At 45.5% G+C, this 10,002-nt stretch overlaps 1 long non-coding RNA gene across 1 annotated transcript; it reads right to left on the minus strand.

Annotated features, from left to right (window-relative positions):
• Positions 1-489: 489 nt before the first annotated feature.
• On the minus strand, positions 490-6,396 carry LOC109939343 (uncharacterized). The gene is made up of 6 exons (XR_002265497.1): positions 5,917-6,396; positions 5,291-5,388; positions 4,817-4,903; positions 4,227-4,688; positions 3,566-4,148; positions 490-3,495 (listed from the first exon to the last, which is right to left on the minus strand). It is a non-coding gene; the product is annotated as an uncharacterized lncRNA (long non-coding RNA).
• Positions 6,397-10,002: the final 3,606 nt, after the last annotated feature.

A 10,002-nucleotide genomic window follows, 5' to 3' on the forward strand; every position in this document is an offset into this window, starting at 1 on the left:
ATAACATAGTTACATTTGAGTCAATATCTTACACGCTATTTTTATTAGTTGCGAAGCAGTACAGCGACATTGCTATACACTGGTACCACATGTTCAATCCCAATTTAAGGCAAGCTTTTAATTATAACCTTTTATTTAAAACATTTACCATAATGTTCAGTTATATTGTATCCATTTACTTAATAATATTTATTTTACAATAACATAGAAATAGGACAAACACATTTGATGTCCCACGTCCCGACCCATGTGGCCATCACACCATTCACATCCAACTCCCACTGATAAGATAATTGATTTCAAGCAAGCTCAACCAGCTCCCACCTCGCCACCGACTTGGATTCATAGAGAAGCTGGTGCATTATGACACGGAGGTTGGCAAGGCTTGTTCAGTGATCAAACAGACTCTTTACCGGATTGTTGAGATACAATATAATCTATCTGATGTATTTGCCGAGTTAATTGATGAAGTCCTCCGTGCTGAATCAGATGAGAATGAAGATGGTTATGATGTGCAGCAAGCATCCAAAAAATCAGATGATATTCATCACCATTTAGCAAGTTAGTCAGTTTACTGGTTTTTATGTGACTGCACACAGTTATGCAAACCTTTAAATATGGTTATGATGTCATTATTAAATAATTTGTTTATGTTGCTTCAATGTTACATAAAGAAGCATGTAGGAGTCCGGCCACCCGAACTGTATCAGAGATGTCTACTCCAGCATCGCAGCCTTTGACGCAGTTGACACACACACGGGTACATGAATTACTGTTAAGGCAACAGCATATTCGTGTACTATTACAAAGTTGCCCTGATGAAGTTGACATTGATCTACTAGTGCATACAATCCCAGTGGCAATGCTATTTTTTTAATTGCTTGTTTTTTCCTTGAAGGTTTATATTCAATGTTTTTTCTAATTAGCATATAACTCATTACATTGTCGTCATGGTCAACACGGTGATATTGGCAAGAACACGTCGAGCAACAAAACATCACTCCTCAAGTAACACCATAATGCACAATCAACATTCCACATGGAATCTTGCTCGCCGATATTTGATACGACGCCGCAAATAAATGTATGATTATTCCCACTCGCAGTATTTTTATATAATAAGTAGTGTACTAAACAACTAATCCATAACTACCATAATTTTTACAGTGTCCAGGAAGTGTCTAGTCGGCGGCAAAATCAGATCTCCCCGACAGTGGCCCATGTTTTGACCAGACTCCATCTGAATATATCAGTACATTAATATATATTTTCATTATAATTGCCAAAATTATACAAAGCTGCAAATCTATCTAACATATAACCTTTTTTAGGTTTCTATTGAAACCGAACCAGACATAAACACTTCCCAGGTTGACCATGACTCACATGATTCAGAGATTCAATGTGTGTGAGCTCTCCATGACTACTTGTGTGGTACGCGATTTGACAACAGCAGGTATAAAGTTCACTCAATTCACCATTGTGGATATACTGCTACTCAAATAGTCATTTACTCACTAATTGTTATCAAAATGTCCACAGGAACATAATAGACTATGATGAAAATTGTGCTACATGTTCTGATATATATGAATCTTTCGCCGACGGGAAGTGCCTCGATAATGTGTTCATGCAGTGCTTCATTCAATGTGTTGACGATGATGCCATAAATCATCAGCCTTCCATGAGTTCCAACAGATTAATTCTTGACGTTAACGTTGGGGTAAACTATCGTAACATATCTATACCATATTCATATACACAATGGTATCCCAAATAAACTGACTTCATTAATTTTTTTATTGCAGTCCCTACTGAACATCGAGGAACGGGAACAGCACAACAGAAATCCACAGCCGTTTGATGAAACTATCCTACACACATTTCTCGACAATTTATTGCCCGAGACAGACAAATTGGATAAATGCAAATCGGTAACAACCGTTTTACAATTTGCAAACATGATTTACGTTAAATGGTGCATTTCACATCTTAATGCATAACCATATATGTTATTGTTAATCTTCATGTTTTTTACACGATCAGATCATGATTCCCATGCTAAGTAAGGGGCACTGGACATTGTATTTTGTCAATACAGTCAAACGGTACATTCACATTTTAGATTCTAATCCCTACAGGCCAAAACTTGATGGTACTACTTGGAAGGATTACCATTTTGCCAAAATGGACTTAGGTGGTAGGAAGTTACCATGGTCTAAGGTTATAATGAGTAGGCTAAACAAAGCCCTGCAACATGTCCGCCCTAGGTCATGCTTTCCAAAATTTGGCAACTTTGCAATTGACCATGGAAGCAGGCGCCAATGATTGTGGGTTCTATGTTATGAGATATATTCACTATTATGACTGCATCGAAGGACCTGACAAGTCATACATACAACCAGTACGTACAAATTTATCATTTCGTTTTATAATTGGCCCCAAGTCAGTATACGGTACTTATGTCTAGCTAACACAATTTTATTGGCTTGTAGGACAACACCAGGGATCTACGGTCTCTTGCACTGTAATACATCACATTCCATCGCAAGAACAAAGCCATCTCGCTCCTTGCAGACATCCAAAGATTCAAGTTCTCACGGATGTAGTCTAGTTTAGTTGTGTTAGATATTATGTATACAATATTTCCATACACTTCATCTGGAGTTATGTGTGTATACTATGGTAATGACGGTAGAACAATCAGGTGTCGATGTTGATGTTTTATATGCTATGTAAATGACAACCTTGGAACAGTAATGTCTAAACTGCAATGTTTCCTATGTTTTTATTTTCATGTGTGTTTTCTTTATTTGATTATGCTTCTTTTGTCACAAGTGTATGCTATAAACAGCACCGTGTTATGCTTATTTTTTGACCCATAGTGCGCAAACAATGTTACTTTGTAGATTTCTAAATTCTTGATATGTGTATAATGTTTATGATATCTTTCACATAAATTTATGATATTATCAGTATATATTTATGATGTTTGTATGTGGTTTGCAAATATAACACATGATTCACAGTTGCATCCAAATATACTTTTAACATATATTGTAAGTATAAGGTATGTCGTTTATCCATTTGCAACAGTAGTTACCACAAAAACAACCCATGATCTCATAATTCTTTTGGTATTCTACTCTCTACCAGATGAATCATCATCTTCGACATACACTGTTCGTTTTTTGACGTTGATGTCTCATTCCACTTTGGTGTTGCACCTCCAATTTTGTTCCTTGAACCAGAAGGTCGTCCTCTCTTGCGTCCAGCTAGGTTAGCCAATCGAATCCTATTATCCTCCACAGTTAAACACGTACGACTGTTGTGACCATCAGCGATGCCACACTTTTGGCACTTTCTGCTCATCTTCTTTGCTCCTTTCACACCCAACCTAAGAACTTGTTGCTCGCTACTTTTGATCGTTCGTCCCTTAGGCTTGGCCTTATCTGGTCTTGCTAAGTTTACACCTTCCATATGAAACTTCAGTTTCTACAAATCAAAGATATTAAGTCAATTTACAATCTCATAATCTAACAATATATTCTAACATTGTTATTACCTTTCTAGCTTCCACATCCGGAGCACTACTAGCAACCAGATGTAGGGCAGGAAACGAGCCGATCTTGGCTCGACTCGGTGCAGCTCAGTGGTTGATCGAGCTCGACTCGGCTCGTACATTTCACGAGCTGGGGAGGCAGACTCGACTCGGCTTGAAAGTGGCTCGCGAGACGGCTCGGCTCGCGAGCCACACCCTGATATATATAATTCCATTATATAGTGAATTATTAGTATATAAATATGAAATATATAGATATCATTCATCATAATGAGTAATCTAAATTATTAATTGTCATATATATAATGACACGCTAAGGAACAAACAGAGTATCTATAAAATTAGCCAATATCCATCATTATTCTACATATAAAGTAATTTGTCATAGCTCGCGAGCCGGAACGAGTTGGCTCGGCTCGGCTCGGCTCGCTACGGCAATGAGCCCAAAAAGATGGCTCAGCTCGGCTCGCTCGAGGCTCGCGAGCCGCTCCGAGCTCGAGCCAGCTCGCGAGCCTTGAGCTTATTTTCCAGCCCTAACCAGAAGCATATCGTTGTTCTGTTCCAATGTAGTTGTATCCTTTTGACCCTGCAAATTATACAATACTAAATTATTCCCTGTTTTTGTTAAATGGTATAAACAAATGGTATTCGTTTTGTCACTTACCATGCATCCTAGTGCCTCTTTGGCCTCTTTCATCTTCCTACTATGCAGAAGCTTCATCATTTGCTTTGCAAATTGATGAAGCGGTGTGTTTGCATCCACATGGGCACTCTTCACTAGCTTGTTCATGCTTTCGCTACGTTATGTACAGACCATATGACCACAATAGTCTCCTTTGAAAAATGCAGGTACCCAGTCTTTACATATTTCATACAATCTGACAAGGTGTTGTTCTCGTGTAGCTGGAAATCATTTAGCATCACTTGCCAGGCGACCTCGAACACCATTTTATTCAATGGATGATGTATTATAGACTGGAACCTTGTTTTGAAATCCACTTCCTCAAATCTTGCATACAATTCATTCAAGTGGGCATATACATGTTTTGCACATGCCACAAATACAACCGATATATTGTGTTTGGGAAGACCCTGCCTAGTGCGATTGGCATCGCAGAGTCTTGATCTAAAATCAAAACATTTACATAACATTATGCAATATATTATTAAGTAAAATTATACATGATTATAAACAAAATTACGATAGCATATAGTATGTGTTTAATCAATACGAACCATTTATATACAACATACCTGTCAACATTACTCGTGGTCCGTCACATCCCATGCATGTTTTGAACATATTGAAGACCCACTCGAATGCATCGACTGTCTCGTCTCCTAGTAAAGCAAACGCAAATATTGTGCACTGTAGGTGGTGGTTCGAACCAACAAACATGCCTAATGGCTTATCATACATATTAGTCTTATGTGTAGTATCAAATGTAACTGCATCACCAAAGTCAATGTACTCGGCTTACTGGCTAGCATGGGACCAAAATATGTTTAAAATCTTTACTTCTTTGTCCAGTTGAAAGTGAGAAAAAAATATGGATTATCTTTTTTACATAATGAAAAAAAAAAGATAATAGCTTCGACACATCATTTGCATTTCTTTCCTTTTGCCATGCTTTCTTGCTGTCAAAACATAATGATTATGCGCTACACATTTTTAACATATGCCTATTAATATATAATAATCATTTTGTCAATAAAGAATACACTTACAGGTTACTCATGTCCTGCGCGGTTATTGGAACGTTTTCTGGACCACCATGCATTTTCGAAACAAAATCCATAATGCAATGTTGCGGAATCCTACTTTCCTGCATCGCATTAACGAACTCCATATAATTACGATCGTGAGTTTTGTTGCATTGCAATTGCCCTTTTTCTGTATCTTTCTTTCAGAATTCATGATTATGCTCAAAGTTAACCAGATCAATCCGTACAGAAATAACATTCTCTTTAGCATCATCGTATTTTTTTTAAGTTTCATCCCAGCCTTGCACTGTGTTCGTTTCGAACATGTATTACACATCATTGGATTTCCAACTCCACTTTCAGCATTCTTTCCTTCCATTGAACAATTCAACCATTTACAATTCTTTCATTCCCTATATTTCTTCAACGGAAATCCAACCTCATATGCATATCGACTATAAAAATTATAAGCCTCGTCGACATTACAAAATGTCATACCAACTTTGGGTATCAATCTTATATAAATATTGTTTGGCCATGCACAGAAATTTAACATTTATGAATCAATGACACCCCAAATTTACTGTGGTGTTGCTACAGCAATACAAAAGTATGTACGTAACTGATATTATGATCTTATCGGAACTTACATGACTTTGTAGAATGTGAGGTGTGTTTTAATCATGCGCCCCAATATGTCTCATGGGGATGTGTTGATCTGCTCCTACCATCTCTGCCGATCTTGTGTTGTCATCAATATTTCCAGGTGCCCTCAACGCCGCCGATGGAGTAACAGCTACACCGTCTGCGTCTCCGGTCACAGCATCAGGTACAGCTACGATACCCATGCTAGTAGACGTACCTGGTTGATTTATGTCCTCTGTATGTCCTCCCGCCGCCATTAACCACCGCCAAGAGCACAAGAATATGGTCCTTCTATCATACAGGAAAGACCACTACAAAGTTACGCCAATGTCTCAAAAGAATATATTTCCTTCCTTATTTTAATGCTCCTCAAACTGTAACGTTGAGAATAAAGCGGTAACTGAAGCGCCGCAATCCTCTGGGACTCAAATGTGATACAATTACTAGTTCCAGGAGGCTAGTAAACACATTTATACATCAGATAGTTCTAGATCTGCTTAAACGAGACAAACCTATAAAGGTGGCGAACAACTTTAAGATTATGACTTTTCCTATATGAATTTTGGTGGTTGAATTGCCCAACACAAATTATTTGGACTAACTAGTTTGTTCTAGATTATGAGTTCTACAGGTGCCAAAGGTTCACAACAAACCAATACAAAGATAAAAGAAAGGGTTCAAAACAAAGGAGCAAATTTAAACCGATGGCAGCCCTGGTCTGGCGCACCGGACTGTCCGATGTGCCACTGGACAGTGTCCGATGCACCAGGGAACCCAACTCCAAACTTGCCACCTTCGGGAATTCTGGGAGCCGCTCCGCTATAATTCACCGGACTGTCCGGTGTAGCACCGGACTGTCCGGTGTGCCAGCGGAGTAACGGCTACACAGCGCCAACGGTCGTCTGCAACAGAACAGTAAAAGTGAACAGTGCACGCCTGCGCGCGCATAAGTCAGAGCAGCGCTAGAAGGCGCACCAGACAGTGAATAGTAACTGTCCGGTGCACCACCGGACTGTCCGGTGGCCCACTTGTCAGAAGCTCCAACGGTCGGAACCCAACGGCCTGGTGACGTGGCTGACGCACCGGACAGTGTCCGGTGGTGCACCGGACTGTCTGGTGCGCCATACGACAGAAGCCCTCACCAACGGTTCTTTTGGTGGTTGGGGCTATAAATACCCCCAACCACCACACTTCCATGCATCCAAGTTTTCAGTCATCAAACCTCATACAAGAGCTCTAGACTTCATTCAAAGACAAACAAAGAGATCAAATCCTCTCCCAAGTCCAAAGTTCATTCCAATCAAATAGTGACTAGAGAGAGTGACAATTGTGTTCATTTGAGTTCTTGCGCTTGGATCGCTTTTCTTCTTCTTTCTTTCTTGTTCCCAACTCAATTGTAATCGAGGCAAGAGACACCAATTGTGTGGTGATCCTTGTGGGGACTTGGTGTCCCGATTGATTGAGAAGAGAAGCTCACTCAGTCTAGGTGACCGTTTGAGAGAGGGAAAGGGTTGAAAGAGACCCGGTCTTTGTGACCACCTCAACGGGGAGTAGGTTTGCAAGAACCGAACCTCGGTAAAACAAATCACCGTGTCATCCGCCTTCTTTGCTTGTGATTTGTTTTTCGCCCTCTCTTTCGGACTCGACTTTAATTCTAACGCTAACCCCGGCTTGTAGTGTGCTTAAACTTTATAAATTTCAGATTACGCCTATTCACCCCCCTCTAGACGACTTTCAGTCCCTCTCTCTCCCACTCCTCCTTCCCTCCCCTCTCTTCCTAGGCGCGGGTCGTCTCCCCTGGTGGACGACCGGCTGCCGACACTGCAGCCGCCGCGGGCGCAGCCGCCGCCGCCGTGCGGGGCCCGGTGGGCCCTGGCACCGCCACTGCTGCCCTGGGCGGGCGCGCACCCCCACTCCCTCCCAGCTGTCGTCGTTGCATATCCTGCAGACACGCAGGCACTGGTGGCAGGGACGTGGGGGCCGTTTCCTGCCTCCCCTGCGCTCGGACCGGCGTGGGGGGCCGCTGCTGGGGCTCTCCCCACTGCAGGCACCGCCTCAGCTCTTGCGGCTGTGGCGGATGCGGTTCCCGCGGGTGCTGCCGGTCCGGAGGACCCTCCCCCGCCAATCCCCCCGTCGCTTGACGTCGATCCACCGCTCCTCCACCGGTCACCCACCAGGGATACACCATCGCTGCCCTCACCGCTGCCCGTGTGGAGCACGCGGCGCGACAGACCCGTTTGCTCAGATTGCTGCGGCACTCGTGTGGGAGCGCGAGCGCGAGGCTACCGACGCTATCGCTGCTCAGATTGCTGCGGCGGAACAGCTCCTCGCCTCGCCTACGGCCCACGACGGCGGGGTCACTTCCTTTGCCACCTGGGCGGCGCGACCGTCGGAACCGTGCCCCGCACCATCACCCCGATGCTCTGGCATGACCCGACTGACCCGCTCGTGGCTCAACTCCACCTTCAGGCTGGGAGTATCCAAAACATTTGCCTCATGGTCCCCGTCGTCCTGGAGCCAGAGTCGCCATCCTACGCGCGCTGGCGGGACCTCCTCCTACTCACCCTTCACCGCTACGCCCTCGATGACCAAGTCCTCTGCGATCCCACCGGCGTGGCGCCAACTGCCACGTGGGTGCGCCTCGACAGCATCGTGCTCTCCTGGATCGTGGGGACGGTCTCCATCGACCTTCACAGCCTCCTCCGGAACATTCCTCACGCTCGGGTTGCTTGGCTAGCCATCGAGGGTCAGTTCCTGGGCAATGCCGAGGCCCGGGCTCTCCGCCTTGACGCGGCCTTCTGGACTTTTGTCCAGGGGGACCTCAGCGTCAGTGAGTACTGCCGCAAGATGAAGGCCATGGCGGACTCCCTTGGCGATATGGGCTGCCCCGTGGAGGACTGCATGCTCGTCCTCAACGTCCTCCACGGCCTTAGCGATCGCTACACCCACCTCCGGTCGATGATCATGCGCCAGCGCCCCTTCCCTACCTTCCTCCAGGTCCGCGACGACCTTGCCCTGGAGGAGATCACTATGGGTACTCAGGCTGCATTGATCTCCGGCCCGGGGTCCTCATCCTCCTCGACAGCCCTGGCTGCTCTCACCCCGACCCGTCCACCTACTCCGGCACTGTTCGGGCCGAGCAAGGGTGGCGGGGGTCGCAGTGGCGGCAGTGGGGGCGGTGGAGGTCGTCGCCGTCGTGGTGGCCGCGGTGGTGGTGGTGGTTCCGGCAATGGTGCCCGTACCCACGCACCGACGCCAGGACCTCAGCAGGGTGCGCCTTGGCCCACTTTCCACCACCCGTGGTCAGGACGCATCTCCATGTGGCCGTTCCAGGGGCCCGGTTCTGAGGCTCGTCCCCCGGCGGCCATGTTCGCTGGTGCGCAGCCGGGGTTCACCTCGCCACCAGGGTTTGCATTCGCCTCCTCATCACCCTGGACCTCGCCTGTCGCTTCGTCATGGCCCACACCACTGTCTGCTCCACCGTCCGGGCTAGTTGGTTGGGACGCAGCCGCCCTGGCTGCCTTCCAGACTCCCACTCTGACACCGCCGATGGGTCCTGAGTGGATCGCGGACACCGGTGCTACCTACCACACCACTCCCGACCCTGGTATACTCACCTCTGTTCGCCCTCCTTCCTCTCTCCCTTCATCCATCATGGTAGCGAATGGCTCATGTCTTCCTGTCACATCTATGGGCGCCGCCAGCTCTCCCGGCTCTTTTCGCATTCCCGATGTTCTTGTCGCTCCTTCTTTGGTCCACAATCTTCTTTCTATTCGTCGTTTTACTACCGATAATTCTTATTTTGTCGAGTTTGACTCTTCTGGTCTTTCTGTGAAGGACTCGGAAACTCAGCGCCCCCTCCTCCGATGTGATAGCACCGGCCCCCTATACACCCTTCGGCTTCCGCACGCCACCCCTTCTTCGTCTTCGACACCTACCACAACTGCTACTTTTGCTGCCACCATGTCTTCTACCACCTGGCATCGTCGCCTTGGTCACCCCGGACGCGATGCCTTGATGCAGCTTACTCGTAGTGCCACTATCCAATGTACTAGATCAAATGATGAGCATCTTTGTCATGCGTGCCAGTT

This window comes from Zea mays, chromosome 1, assembly GCF_902167145.1.
Source record: "Zea mays cultivar B73 chromosome 1, Zm-B73-REFERENCE-NAM-5.0, whole genome shotgun sequence".
Lineage (NCBI taxonomy): Eukaryota > Viridiplantae > Streptophyta > Magnoliopsida > Poales > Poaceae > Zea > Zea mays.